The sequence below is a fragment of the Physeter macrocephalus genome, chromosome 11 (assembly GCF_002837175.3).
Source record: "Physeter macrocephalus isolate SW-GA chromosome 11, ASM283717v5, whole genome shotgun sequence".
Classification (NCBI taxonomy): domain Eukaryota; kingdom Metazoa; phylum Chordata; class Mammalia; order Artiodactyla; family Physeteridae; genus Physeter; species Physeter macrocephalus.
In genome coordinates, this window is record NC_041224.1 from 66,052,875 (window position 1) to 66,067,196 (window position 14,322).

General features: G+C 58.1%; 1 protein-coding gene across 4 annotated transcripts in view; it reads left to right on the top strand.

The window, feature by feature from the left end:
* Positions 1–6,111, top strand: part of ARID3B (AT-rich interaction domain 3B) — a 62,853-nt gene extending 56,742 nt beyond the window's left edge. For 3 of the 4 annotated variants that reach the window (XM_055088117.1, XM_028495050.2, XM_007113744.4), the window contains exons 10-11: positions 3,532–3,659; positions 6,034–6,111. The gene's annotated coding sequence lies outside the window, so the exon portion shown is untranslated. Of the gene's footprint in view, positions 1–127; positions 627–3,531; positions 3,660–6,033 lie in introns of those variants that run through there. The other variant, XM_007113746.4, reaches the window with a different exon arrangement.
* Positions 6,112–14,322: the final 8,211 nt, after the last annotated feature.

Genomic DNA, 14,322 nt, shown 5'->3' on the forward strand with positions numbered 1-14,322 from the left:
CCGCCTACCGGGAGGGCCTTTGGGACAGGGGGGCAGCCATCTGGTTTGGAGACATTCCCTCGTAAGGGACCCAAATCGCTCAGGCCCATATGAGCAGACAGGAGGGGTATTTATTCTCCGACACCAGGGTATGTGGAAGAGCCCAAGGGCAAATGGGACCTGGGGCTGGCCTCAGGAAGGGTCTGGAACCCAGAAGCGCTGCCCGTGGAAGGTATTCCTTCCCTCCTGAAGACCAGCTCAGCCTGACGCCTGAGCTACAGAGCAAGGTGAGATGACCATCCCAAAGGTCAAGTTTATGTCTTCTGCATGCATGAGACCCGCTGGGCTGAACCAAAATCTCTCCATCCCAATTTCACTTTCTGGGAATCGTCAGCTCCGTTTGCTCTTACTGAAATACAACTTTTTCCGCAGAGAAAAACAGGGCGGTTGACAGCTCCCCAGTTTTATGTGTCCAGTTTTCAGCCCTGGAAAGATTACTCTTTTGTCCTAAGTCCAGTGACCCCAGGAAGGAGACCATTGGTTCAGTTGGGTTCAGCACCTAGTGCTGGACCAATCAGTTGAGAACTTGGCAGCCCCCACAGTAGCCTGTATATGGCAGGGAGGGCAGAGAACATTTTGTGGAGGACGATGCTGGAGAAACAATTGCAAAGATATTCTGTCCCATCACCCTGCCAGAGTCCCCCTCTGCAAAACCCTGCTTCACTTAAGGCAGTAGCTGGGGGGAGCGTTCAGTGACAGCATCGAGGATGGTTCTGGGAGGCATGTGGCCCAGCTGACAGAGCTCTGTAGGGGAAGGAAGCACAGAGGAGGGTGGGGAGGGAAGTTCAGAAAAAGGAAAATGGCCAGATGACCTTGAGGGGGATGTCAACCCTAAGCCGGCCTGGCCTGTGGCCATTGAAGATGGTCCTGCTATCAAGCTCAGAACAGGCAGTGTGAAATGAGAAACCACCTTTCTGGGACAGGTTAGGGAACCAGGGGGCTTAGCTGCTGTTTTGCTGTGTGACCTAGGGCAAGTTACTGCTCTTCTCTGGGCAGTTTCCTGTCTGTGAAATGGAAACTGTAGAGTGATTTGAATGAAGCACAAGTAAATGAAAACTCACTTTGAAAAGCCTAAAGCCCAGTGCCTAAGGCCTTCACCAGTAAGAGAGAGGGTCCCAGCCATCACTCTGCTGGCCCTGGGGCAGTGAGTGGGCCAACCAAGCCCCACAAGGACCCCAGCATCCCCACTTGGCCACTCCCTGCCCAGCTCTACTCTGAGCCACAGGGTCCCCCTGGGAAAGAGCCAGGTGGCCTCAACCATTGAGAGTTAGGAACCTTGTGCCGGCGTGAGCATTTCAGGCCCCGTGGCAGGTGGGGGTCAAGGACAGCCTCTTACTGCAGCCACCTACAATAGGCCTGACAGAGACTTTGGCCTTGGGGGCTAAAGGCATAGCCACCAGGGGCCTCCCCTCTCCCCAAGAGTCTTTGTCCCCGCTTGGTTTTCTGAGGCCTATCGATCCAGGCCCTCTGTGCCAGGACTGCCCGGCTCCCTGGGGCTGGGCCAGGGGCTGACCTCAATCTCTTGTGCTGCAGAGCAAGGCTGTGAATCTGTTCCCTCGTGGCTCTGGGCCTCAGTCTCCACGCCACCTTTCTTTCCCAGCCTGGGCACTGCCCCCGGCTGCTTCTCAGATGCTCCTCTCCTCTGGTTCCAGGGCTGTGGCTAAGATCTGGAAGCAGATGAGACAGAGGCTGACCCCCACAGAGGGCGCAGAGGCAGGGCAGGTACCAGGTATGCGGTAGCTCCAGCTCTGCCGGGGAAGGGTGGGCAGTTGAGGAATCCAGGAGAACCAGCAAAGGTCCAAGCTGGAGGGACCCTTTGAGCCTCTGTTTCCCCCTCCAACTTGCAGATGGGGAGACGAAGGCAGAGAGAGAAACTGGGCCTGGGTCCCACAGGGAGGCAGGGGTCGCTCTGCCTGTCCCTCTGGAGAATCCCCAAATGCTACCTTAAGGAGTTGAGAGGCAGATGGAGGTTCCTGTCCTCCCGGCGCTGGAGCCCTTGATGCTCGGAGCTGCACCAGCTCCTGTTCCCTGTGGACACAGTTCCCAGCCTGAGGGTCCAATGACAGATCTGCCCCCCTTCCCTCGGGATCCCCAGAGAGCAGCTGAGGCAAAAGACAGGATCCCCCACCCCGTCCAGCTCCTCCACGCAGGGTCATAAAGGTGAGGCCCTTGGTCAGAGTGAAATAGGATCCAAGCACTAACAGTATTCAAGCTCCTGGTCGTGGGCATTGCTACATTGTCTATTACTGGTGGCTGCACATTACATCAAATTGTTTCCTGAACTTAATAAGAAGTGCAGACAATGCCTTGTTGGTGGAACAATGGATAGACTTTGTGACTGAAGCCCCATACACAGTTGGTCTTGGGCACATCTCTGTGGTTTTATGGCTTTAATACTGACGCACCCAAACTGGACCCCAGGTATCAGGAAGCTTAGGGGGACTGGAAACAGGCACTGTGCTCCATGCACTGTCTCGTGTAATCCTCACATCGTCCTTTGAGGTAGGTACTGTCAGCATCCCCATTTTGCAGATGAGGAAACTGAGGCTTAGAGAAGGCAGACTTGCTCATGCTCACCCAGTTGGTTGGTGGAGAAGCTGACTCGAGCACAGGACTTTTCAGCTCTGAAGGCCACTCTCCTTCAGTCTCTGACGCCAGGCCCAGGAACCCAGACATCCTGACTCCCTGTGCCCCCAGAACCCCCCTACCCACGCTCCCTCCTGCTTCTTCCCCTAGATTCCCCTCTTCAGAGAGGAGAAGGCAGACAGGGCGATACATCAGGCCCCAGGCCCATCAGTATCCCCCGAGGGGATGAGAGGGCTCACTTAACAGCATGTCCCCAAACGCCCCCTGCCACCTGCCCCAGACTCTCAGGGGCAGGGGAAGAGCTGTGGGGCCTGGTGAGCATCTCTGTGAGGGAGGGGGGTTCCTCCCCCAGAGCCCCTCAGATCCGAGTGCCCCCTCACCCCCAATGGTCCTCACTTTCCCACCAGCTCCTGCTCCAGAGTCCTCGGCTGCTGCTCCAGCCTCAGCTTCTCAGCAAGGCTCTCTGCCACCTTGAGGGCGAGTGGGGAGAGGCAGTGAGCACATTCGAGGGCTTCAGCCCTGTCGGAAAGGGGGCAGTGAGGGCTTGGGAGGGACTTGACTAGGGAGTCAAGGAAGGGAAAGCCAGTGGCCAGTGTGACCAGGAATGGGCAGGGGAGGAGACTGTGGGTCCCTCCCTGGGCATGCAGGCCTGGCAGTGGCACAGAGGTGGGGGTGAGTTGAGCCCCTGGTTCTGGGCACCCTCCAGGGCCAGCTGCTGAGCCTCCAGCTCTGAGGCTTGAGCTTTCAGCACGTCCCAGGCTTTCTCGAGCTCAGGCCGCATTTGGGTCAGCTCGGAGCCCACCTCCTGCAGCGAAGTCTGCAGGAACTGGGGGTGGGGGGACGGTCGTTGGCTCCTATCTCAATCTGGTGCTTCCCCAAGGACATCACCCCACTCCATTCTCACAGGGGCCTGCCCGGGACTACGCCTTGACGCAAAGAAGGGACAGATGACTATCAGGTGCTGGGAGAAGCTGATGGAACAGCACTAGGGGGAAGGAGCAAGATGGCCTCTTTCTTCCCCTCCTAATTTTTAGGTGACTAAAAATTTCCCTGAATCCAAAAATACTGATGGGTGAAACTCCCTCAGTGCTCCCTGTATGACTAATTCCTTCCAGCCTGAGAGCTTCCTGAGGGCAGGCCCCGGTCTCCGAATCCCCCTCTGTCTCCAGATCCTCCCCTCTCTCCCTGCACTGGGTCCCTGTGCACCAGGCCGGGCCCACAAAGCCTTGACCGTGATGCACTTCCTTTGTGTTGACTGGTAAGCCCACTCTGCCAAGGAGTGAGTGCCTGGTCCCCACCCAGGCCCAACCCGAGACCGTGCAAGAGCAGGGCAGCCTGGGGTCCAGCCTGCAGTGGGTCTAGGCTCAGCTCTTGGCCCTTGGAGGAGACATCCTGATCCCAATTCACTGGTTCCAACAAGCTTTCCCCTCCCCGCCTCCGGAGTTCACCCTACCTTCACCTCTCCAGGTGGCCTCAGCCTCAGTTTCCTGGTCACAAGGACCCAGCATGGTCTTAGAGGGCCCGGTCCACATAGCTGCATCCTCTGCCTGGGAGGCCCTGTCCCCAGCCCTGAGGGAGGGCAGCCAGGACCAACCCAGGCCAGCTCTCACCTCCCAGTGGGGCTGCAGTGACTCTGCCCCTGCCTGCTCCCAAGCTTTCCCCTCTGCCACTGGGGGGGGCCCCCCTGGACATTCCTTGGGTTTCTCTGCAGGCCTCGGCTCTGGCAGCACCTGGGGCAGGCCTTGCCCACATCCCATTCTGAATGTCATTAGCCCAACCAAGGACAGTGGGCCACTCCACTGGGACACAGGCCCTAAAGATCTGGAGAGTGTGACCCAGGGACAGCAACCTAATGGGTAAACCAAATAGGGTCATAGTATCACTGAGGGTCAAGAACCCCTCCTGAGGCCTGCAGACACCAGTCCCAGTGCACAGATGGGGACCTGAGCCCAGAGTCAGCAGAGGGTTTGTCCAAGGCCACCTGGCCACAACCCCATCTCTGTGTTCTTGGAAACCCTGCTGCCTGAGAGGCCCAGGGAGGATTCCACAGCGGCCTCCCCTGCAGACGAAGGGACTGGAGGCTGAGGGGAGTGGGCTTGCTGGTGCCCACTCAGTAAATGCCAGTCTGGTCCCCAGAGAGAAGCCAAGCTGGGCCCAGCCCTCCACAGGGGGCTAGGGATGGGATGGAGCCCGCCTTGCATGCACAGACTCATAGCCTGCCTGGGGTCTCTGCCGGGGCCCGCACCTGTGGGAAGAGGGCGGGTGCCTAGGACTCGGGAACACCTGGGCGGCTGGCCTTCCTTCTCAGCCGGCTGGACTGTCCAGGTTCTCGTGTCCCTGTCCTGGCGTGTGGGCAGGCCCGGGCCACACTCGCCCGAGGGCACAGACCCTTGCCCCTAGTAGCTCGTCCTAGGGGTGAGTAGTAGCTCACACTGCAGGTTCCGGTGCCAGCTGCACCCAGAGTCCTGCTCCTGCCCCCAGGCATCCAGCTCAGACTGGAGTGAGAGGCCCTTGTCCATTTGTGGACAGAAGGGCTGCCTTAGCCCAAGAGGCCCCACACCCTGGACCTGAGCCCCCAGGTACTACAGGGGCCAGGACAGGGAGTTTGGGACCCATTATACAGACAGGGGAGCTGAGGCCCCATGAGGGGAAGGGGCTAGTGCCTGTGACAGAGCCCGGGCTGCTTACTTTCTTGCACTAGGTCCCTGGTTTCAGGCTTGGGGAAGACTCTAGGGTCATCAGGAAGGGCTTCTGGGGGGCCCTGACCCCAGGTGGGCCCCAACTCCCCCCACCCCAGGCAGCCCCTAGCTCCTCCCACCTTCCACCTCTGGATCCTGGCAGTCATCTGGTTGTTTTTCGTCTCCAGAGCCTGCGTCTTGCTCCTGTCACTGGCCAGGGCCAGGCAGTGAAGCACAGATTGCAGCCCCATCTGAGGGGAGCCCCACCCCCATCCTCTCATACCCACAGACACCCACACACAGGCTCTTGAGTCTGGGCAGGGCCCGACCTGCAGAGAGGAGCCCGATTTCCAGCCGGGACCCCAGTCTGCCTCCCTCACCCGAGGTGCCTGGGGGCTCACTGAGCGGCCCCTCCTGTGGACACTCCAGCCCCTCTGCAGCTGTGCTAGGGTCCTGGGATTAAGGGAGGGGGAAAAACAAGACAAAGAACAGCTGGGTCCCCAAGATCCCAAGTCACACCCAACCCACCCAACAAGAAGGTAGCAGGAAGCAAATTGGAGGGTGTTGTGAGTTGAACTGTGTCCCCCACAAAAAAAGGTATGTTTGCATTCTAACCTCCAGTACCCCAGAATGGGACTTTATTTGGAGACAGGGTCTTTACAGAAGTAAATTTAAATTGAGCTCATTAGAGTGGGCCCTAATTCAGTGTAACTGGTGTCTTTATAAATAGGGGAAATTTGAACACAGAAACATACACACAGGGAGAGTCCTCTGTGAATATGAAGGCAGAGACTGGGGTGATGCGAATGTCCAAGACTGTCAGCAACCACCTGAAGCTGGGGGAGAGGCAGGAACAGACGCTCTCTCAGCCCTCAGAAGGAACCAACCCTGCCGACATCTTGATCTCAGACTCCAGCCTCCAGAACTTTGAGACAGTAAGTTTCTGTTGGTTAAGCCCCCCATTTTGTGGTCCTTGGTTATGGCAGCCCTAGCAAACTAACACAGAGGGTGAATGAGATCAAACCCCCGTGGCAGCTCTGTGGCCCCAAAGGGACCCTGATTCAGAAGGGAGACTTTTGCCTCAAAGCAGCCAGGCCTGCAGCAGCATGAAGTGTGTAACAGTAGCAGCTAACATTTCATGACTACGTGCCACGTGTCCAGCACAGCACTGAGCCTCTTACGTGCTTGTCCAGTTTAACCCTCACAGCCAGCTGCTGGGGGAGGAAAGCTGTTACTGTTCTTGGTTTTTACAGATGAGGGCCAGAGAAATGGAGTAATTTGCCCAAGAGCACACAGCTAGTATAATGTGGAGTCAGTGGTCAGGCTCCAGAGCCCACAGTCTTAACCACTATTTTGGGGACAGTGAAGCCCACAGAATCCTGGGATTGAAGAGGAAGACAGACTGAGGTAGAGACCCAGAGAGGGTCAGGGTGGAAGGAGCCTGAGGTGGGGGATGGGACTAGAGGTGCAGAGTGCTGGAGGCCCTGGGTGCCCCTCACGTCCCCTGCAGCCAGATGTTGATGCAGCATCAGACCCTATCCGGCTGCTGCCCCCTCTCCCTGCTGTGTTTGGCCCATTGGCTGCTCTACACAGGACCCCTGCCCATGATGCAGGGCCAACTTCTAGGTCACCTTGCCTGGACAAGCACAGGGCCTGGGGCACCCATTCACTCACAGGTGAGTCCTTGTCCTGGGAGGACCTCCCAGGGACTGGAAAGAGGGAGACAGGGCAGGGCAGTCCCTGAGGGGCACAGAGCTGGGAGACCCTAGAGCTGGGGCTCACATCTGCACTGGTTACGGGCCAACTGCATGGTGTTTGCATAGGGCTCCCCTGGCACCACCTCCTGCCTTCCCGGAGCCTGAATCTGATCAGAGGGCCTGGCCCTTGGTCACTGAGTGCCCTACCTTCTCGCTGACATGATCCACTGCACACCCCATAAAGAACAGAGTCCCTCCAGGCCCCAGGGAGACAATCGCCGACCCTCAAGAGTCTGGGTTGAGAAACAGACAAAAACCGAGATTTTTTTCTTTACAAATGTGCAGTTGCAGACTGTTACTGCAAATTTGTTTCCTTGAGGAACTAACAGCCCTCTCAGAGCCCAGCTCTGGACCCCAGTTTGAGGTTCACCAGTGCCTCTCCCCTCATTAGGCACATTATAATTGCCTGCTTGATTCTCCCCCCCACCCCCAATACCAGAAGCATCTGGGGACAGGGAGTGGTCTGCTCCTACTTTGGTTCTACTGTGTACAGAAGAGGGCCAGACATGTAGTTGGTGGTTTGTAAATGCATGCTGAATGAATGAATGGAGAATGACGGAGCATGATGAGGAAGAGGCAGAAGGGAAAGAAGTGGAGGACAAAGCCGGGACATCCTAAGAAGGGGGAAGAGATTCATTGGCATGCAGGAGGAAGGACAGGGCGGTGGGGAAGAGAACAGGGAGGGAGGGGAAAGGGGTGGACAGAATGCACCAACCTGGGGAGGTCAGGCCTCATTCTGCTTCTGAAGTCTCTGTAGTTCTTCCTCTGAATTTCAGAGCAACTGCTACCTGGTGCCAGCATGCCTTCCAGTATTCAGCCACCTCATGAAGCCTGGGATGTGATTCTTTCTCCTCCAGCTCTTTCCCGAGGTCCACTGGTACCTCGTGGACCTTGAATGTGCTAGTAGAAATGGGGTGGTCTGGGCACAGCATGGACCTCAGATCACCCACACCTTGTTTTCATACATTTTCAATGATTCCTTTCCAAGTTGAATGGGTGTCCTCACTATGTCCTGATGGCAGGGATGGGGACTGGGACAGAGACCGCTCCTTTATGGCTCCCTGTACACATAAAACCCTCTGTCCTGAGCACTTCCACTCCCAAGCATCCTGACTTGAGCTCAGCAGCTAAGGTTATCTCACCTCCCCTGAGCCTGGCCCTGGGCCAGCAGGAGGGGCTCAGCCATGTATAGGGGAGGCAGGACTTGTTGAAGCTGACATGTTTCCCACATGCTCCCATAAATGAGCCAGAATGTGACAACCAGGAGTGTTGATACCTGGGGAAGGGAGTCTGGCCTTGGCCACATGATTTAGGGATTGGAGTTCTGGGCTCCTCTCCTTTACCGGCTGTGACAGAGGCTGGCCCACCTCCTGCCCACAGGCCATCTCACCCAGTGTGAGAACGGGACCGCCCACCCCAGCCCAGCTTGAGCACTGAGGGGTGGGCCCGAGCAGCCATTTACAGGCCTCCTGGCCCAGGGCTGCCCTCAGCGCTGCTAGCAGCACCGACTTCTCCCCAAGCAGCCAGACACACTCTGCCTCCAGGGCCTGCACATGGCGCTCCAACACCGTCTTTTCTCCTTGCAGCTGCTGCAGCTGCTCCAAGCAGGCCCCTAGCTGCTGGCGGCTCTGGCCCAGCTCTTCTGAGTCTCTTGTTCACCTGTGAAGACCCCGCTCCATCCTGAGTCATGGCTCAGCCTCCCCTGGCTGGGATCTTGTCTGCTTGAGCTAGCCCGTGGGTCTTTACCCACGCAGCTCCCTCCTCCCGAGTTCCTGACCTCCGCATCCTCTGAGAGTCAACCCTTCCAGGAGCCCTTCTCTGACCACCCCAGCCCACAGAGGCTTCTCAGAACGACAGGCTTCAACTCTGGACCAAATGATTTGAGGCTGGACAGTCCCTGGCTTCCCACCAGCAGAGGGTGCTGTTCTGGTGGACAAGGATGTGAACTGTGCTCACTGGAGTTGGGCTGTGTGGGGGCCCTGCTCCAAGCTGTCCCTCCTGGTCATTCTCTTTTCCATGGTGTCCTTAGGGCCACTCAACCTCAGAATCCCCCAAGGACAGGGCCCAGGTTCCCCTGCTTCTCTGCTCCCTGGCACACGTGGGCATAGCCTGGCTCATTTGGTACCCTAGGTTTCCTGCAGGGCTGACAAGTTCCCTGTCTTGACCCACCTGGGTGAGCATCAGCAGCCGTTCCTGCAGGAAGGTTGTATCCTGAGCCTGTGCAGGGGTCTCAGCTACCCCCATCGAGAATCCATCTGGGCCCTGAAGTGCCTGGGCCCTGTTGCCATCCCAACTCTGCTCCTGGCCTTGCAGGCCTGGCACCAGCATTTCCTGCAGGTACACTCAGTCTAGGGGGCTCCTCCTAATCATCAGACCACACTGTTATGACCCTGAACAAGCTTTCCCTACCATCCGGACCGTTTTCCCATCTGAACCGTGAGAGGAGTCAGCTGGATGATCACAGGGTCTTCCCAAATGTTTGGGAGAGGGGCGTCCCTCTTGGGCGGAACAGAAGCCCCTGCACTGGACTCCTTCCCCAGCTACTGCTCCAAGAATGAAGACCTGGGAATGAAGTATAGGGAAGGCCAAACGCGTGGGAGGGCCAGTGTTCAGGGCCCTGCCATGCATCCACTTGGAGGGGGGTGCTCTGGTCATCCCTACCTCAGGGGGCCCCAGGCTGAGCTCTGGGCCAAGGGACTGTTGGCCCATCTGGTCCAAACAGTGCTGGGCCTTTTCCACTTCTGTCTGCAGTAAGTAGCAGAATCATGGGGGCAGAAGGGACTGTCTGCCTGTCCTCTGCCACTCTGCCTCTCCCCCATCTCTGAGCACCCTCACTCGTCTTCTGCGTCCTGGTCTGGCCTCCTCCACTCCTCCTGTCTCTGGGATCCCCACAGCCTCTCCTGCTCCAGGTGGGCCACAGAGCATTCCACCTGCTGGGGGGGGGGGAGGGCTGAAGGCAGCACAAGCCCCTAGAGAGGGCTGGCCCAGCCTCACGACACACATCCCCCACCCACGGCAGGGCAGCATCTGCAGCCCCTGATAAAGGAGGCTCACTCCACGAGGCCCTGCCTGTTCCACCAGCTGTGATAAGCCCAGCTGGGGGCCCAGCATGGACCTGTACCCTGGCTTGTACACAAGGGACTGTGCCCTGCAGCTCTGAGAGCTGCACAGCTGTTATCACTACTGGCTCCAAATGTGAAACCCTCCACCTCCAGCTGGACACAAGACACATCACCTTCTCCAGCCCAGCTCCTGATGGCTTTGGAGCTCCAGCAAGAGTACAGGGGCTGGGACTTCCCTGGTGGCGCAGTGGTTAAGAATCCTCCTGCCAATGCAGGGGACACAGGTTCGAGCCCTGGTCCGGGAAGATCCCACATGCCGTGGAGTAACTAAGCCCGTGTGCCACAACTACTGAGGCCCACATGCCTAGAGCCTGTGCTCTGTAGCAAGAGAAGCCACCGCAGTGAGAAGCTGGCGCACTGCAACGAGGAGTAGCCCCCGCTCTCCGCAACTAGAGACAGCCCGCCGGCAGGAACGAAGACCCAACACAGCCAAAAATAAATAAATAAATATATTAAAAAAAAAAAAAAAAAAAAAGAGTACAGGGGCTGCTGTTGTGGAATGCTGGAGAATGGGCAGGCATGTCCCTGGGTTCCCAGGGTCCTCCCTGGCCGGTAGGGAGCAGTGGCTCTAGGAGGGTCAGCTGTGGGCTGAGACCACCAGGTCACATAAAGGCCATCACAGGGTAGCACTGTCCACACTCTCACATGGGGCAGGGATGCTGGGTACCTCCCCTAGAAGCCTCAGTGTGCATAACCCTCTCTCCCTCCCTGGGGACTGAAGCTTCACCAGGGGTGACTGGGCTTCTGAGGAAACTCTTCTGGCCACTGAGCTAAAACCAGCCACCTCCTTCCCTCTTATTCTACCTGGAAGGGGAAGGGCAGAGGTTCCCTGGTCCTTCCTTTGCCTCTATCCACTGCTCCCAGCCACACCAGGCAATGCACTGCACACCTCCAGGGGGTGCCATTCACAGAGATGACACTTTCAACATGGTAGCCCTGTTGGGGACTCAATTTCCCTCTGTCTCCTTTGGATGCCCCAGGCCCTGACAAGCCTTCTTCCTGAGAATATGACACCAGATATGGGCATCAGCCCTGAGCTTTCTGGGGTTTTCAGTCTAGTAAGGGGAACTTGCTAGCTCAGGGGACCTCCCTGGGGCTGTGGACAAGCAACGAAGACCACGGGAGAGGACCAGAGCCTCACTTTCTGCTTCGGAGCCAGCAGCTCACACTGGGTCCTGCCCAGTCCCAGGCCGTGTTCCCGCTTCTGCAGCACCTGTGCTTGCTCAGACAGGGCCTCCAGTGCTGCCCGCAGGCGGCCAGCCAGCTCAGCCTGCTGCCACCTGCTCTCTGCCAGCCACACCCGCAGGTTCTTCTCTGACCACTCCCAGTCTCCCTCAGAGGCCCTGTCAGAGCACCTGCCAGGAAAAGAGCAGTCAGGCTTTGGCCCAGGCCCCAGGGACTGCCGTGCCCAGCTTCCCCACACTCACCTGCATCCTTCAGTGGGGCTCAGTGGGTGAGCACAGTCCAGTAGCTAGGGGTGATGGGAGTGCCGGGAACAGCAGGCAGCACCAGGCATCAGGCCCGTGGGGCTCTGACTCAGTGGGTCCTGACAGCAGGATAGAGGGGAGACCCTGGAGCTGGGGCACGCCTGCCCTCCCAGAGCACCAGCCTCTGAGGCCTCGCCTCAGATGTGGAAACAGGCCCTGGGGCTGAGTGGGCACTTAAACCCTTCAACCCCGAACTTTCGCCCAGGATTCTCCCTGGTGATTCAGATTTAAAATAAACACCAGCCTCAACCTCGCTAAACAGTTCTCAGTTCCAACAGATTCCATGATGTTGTGGGTGCCATGGCCCAGCTACTGCTGAACAAACACGGGTTCATTTGATCCTCCCAGGTTTGGGGTGGGGGGACTGAAGCTCAGAGGGGAAATCAGTTGCCCCGAGTCACGCAGGTAGTCAGTCCACTGCAAACTGGGCCCACATTCCTCCATCCTGCTGCTCTCCTTCCCAGTGTGGGAGCCTAGAAATGGCCGGGGCCGGGGAACGTCTGGGGAGACACTGTATTTTAGCTCTGACGTAGGGGGTCAGAAGCTCTCAAATCAAGTCACTGCTCCAGTACCTCTCTGGCTTTCAGAGCTTCAGCTGTAAGGTGGGGGCCCTGACCCGTAACTGACCTGCCTACTCCTCACATTCCCAGACCCGTCCCCGCTCAGGATTGTAGCACCACCAACCAGGCCCTCTCCCTTCTGGACACCTTGACTCTCTCCTCTCCCCTGACTCCAGGCTCAGGTTACTGTAGCTCCCTCCTGAGCTGTCTCCCTCCATTTCACCAACACACAAGACCTCTCCAAAATGAACCATGAGGACCAGTCCCTGACCCCCTCCTTCCACACCCTGCATAGCACCCACAACTTCACACTGGCTGGGTGCTCTGTCTTTCCCACTTAGAGGCAGGGGCTCGCTATGGGCAGCCCCCAGCCCTTACTGAGACCCTGAGCATGCCTGGCTTGGTTTGCGGGGGGTGCTCATGGTCTACCGGAGTGGGGAGTGGTACAGGTCAGGCTGTTGAGCTTGTGGAGCCAGCGCAGAGGGAAGCACAGCCTCCAAGTGCTGTGGCAGCAGAGAGAAGGGAGTCTGACCCTTCTTTGGGGCTCCCAGAAAGGCTTTCCAGGGTGACCCTTGGGCTAAGTTCTGAAGGTGAATTAACTGCCCTGGAAAGGGCAAAGATGGATGTGGCAGATAGAAGAGAGCAAGGGCAGGAGGACAAGGAGGGGATCAGAGAAGGTGGGGACTGGGGGGAGAGGTGAGCTGAGCCAAGAGCACAGGAGAGCAAAAGGGAGATCAAGGGGGCCATAGGTGCTGTGGGGCTCAGGTGGCTGGTGGCAGGGCACAGGGCAGAGGCATCTCCTTGGTGTCCCCATCCGCACAGAAAAGACTTGGCGGGCACATGGGTTGAGGCCCAAAGAGCATGGACCTGAGGGGCAGAGGATGCGGAGCAAACCTTCTCTGAAGGTGGTCCAGGCCCCTGGCCTCCCCAGCCACCAGTTGCCAAGGTCTCAGCCATCCAGCACTGTAGGAATGAGGGGGGTGGGGTGGGGTAAACTGGAGGTGGGGGAGTTACCCATACTTCACTTTTCCCAAGTGCCTCTCTTTCTTCTAGGTGTAAGTTCTTTTAGGAACAAAGAGACAAAAGAATGAGGCAGGACAGCTGCTGGACTGAAGATTTTAGAGGGGGAGCTGGGAGATGGCGCGTATCCTACTTCTAAAAGAGAAAGCTCTGCTTCTTTACTGGGAGGCAGGAACTCCTGTGTTCTCGATGGTGGGAGGGCTAGCGGGAAGAGGGCCCGACTTACCCCCTCAGTGCCTGGCGCCCAGGTCAGAGCTAGGGACAGGAGTCTCTCTGAGCCCCTCCACCCTCAGCTACTGACGCGATCGCGGCTTCCAGGAGCCATGGAAAGTGCGGGCAACACCAAGCGGTGGGAGGAGACACCAGAGTCCTCCCACCTCGTCTGAGTGGATGAAACCCTTAGATGAAACCCGGCTGGTATGGCTGCGGGCCATAGGCCAAGCTTTGGGGCTCAGGAAAGAATGGCAACTCAGAAGCTCCGACCCCTGAGGCAGGAGCCTAAAGGGGCGGGATCTAGGGGCGCAGACAGCCGGGCTCTTGGTCATCAACTGCACACTAGAAGCGGCTGCTGAATTTCTATACTGGTGGGGGAATGGGTGCATTTGGTTGGAGGGGGACCGGGCGCCGGTTTTGAGGCTGCAGTAGTGTAGCAAGCATCCCGTTTTTACTTAACTTCTGTTGTTTACTTCCTGTAGGGGTGGTGGAACTAACGGAGATTTTGGGGGTACCAAGCACCCGCTCAAGCCACGCTGTCAGACCCCAGTTTAAGGGGGAGCCAGAAGCTAGAGACTGGAGAGCCCTCCCTAACTCCCGAGGGGGCGGCTCTGCTCCGACAGCGCCTGGGTGGCTGGGAGGTGACGACTCGCGAGAGGGGCGTGCCCAGTCTCATTGGGGAGGGGCCTGGGGGCGAGGCCGGGGAGAAAGATGGCTGGCGGCCTGGCCCCGCGGTGCTGTCCCGGGGAGGGGTGGGGGTCTGGAGGGATGCTCTGTCCCTGGCGTGGCGCGGGGGCAGTTAGAGGACGCTCCCACCCGCTTTGCTGCGCGACGCCAACTAGAGCCCGGGGGCAGGGAGT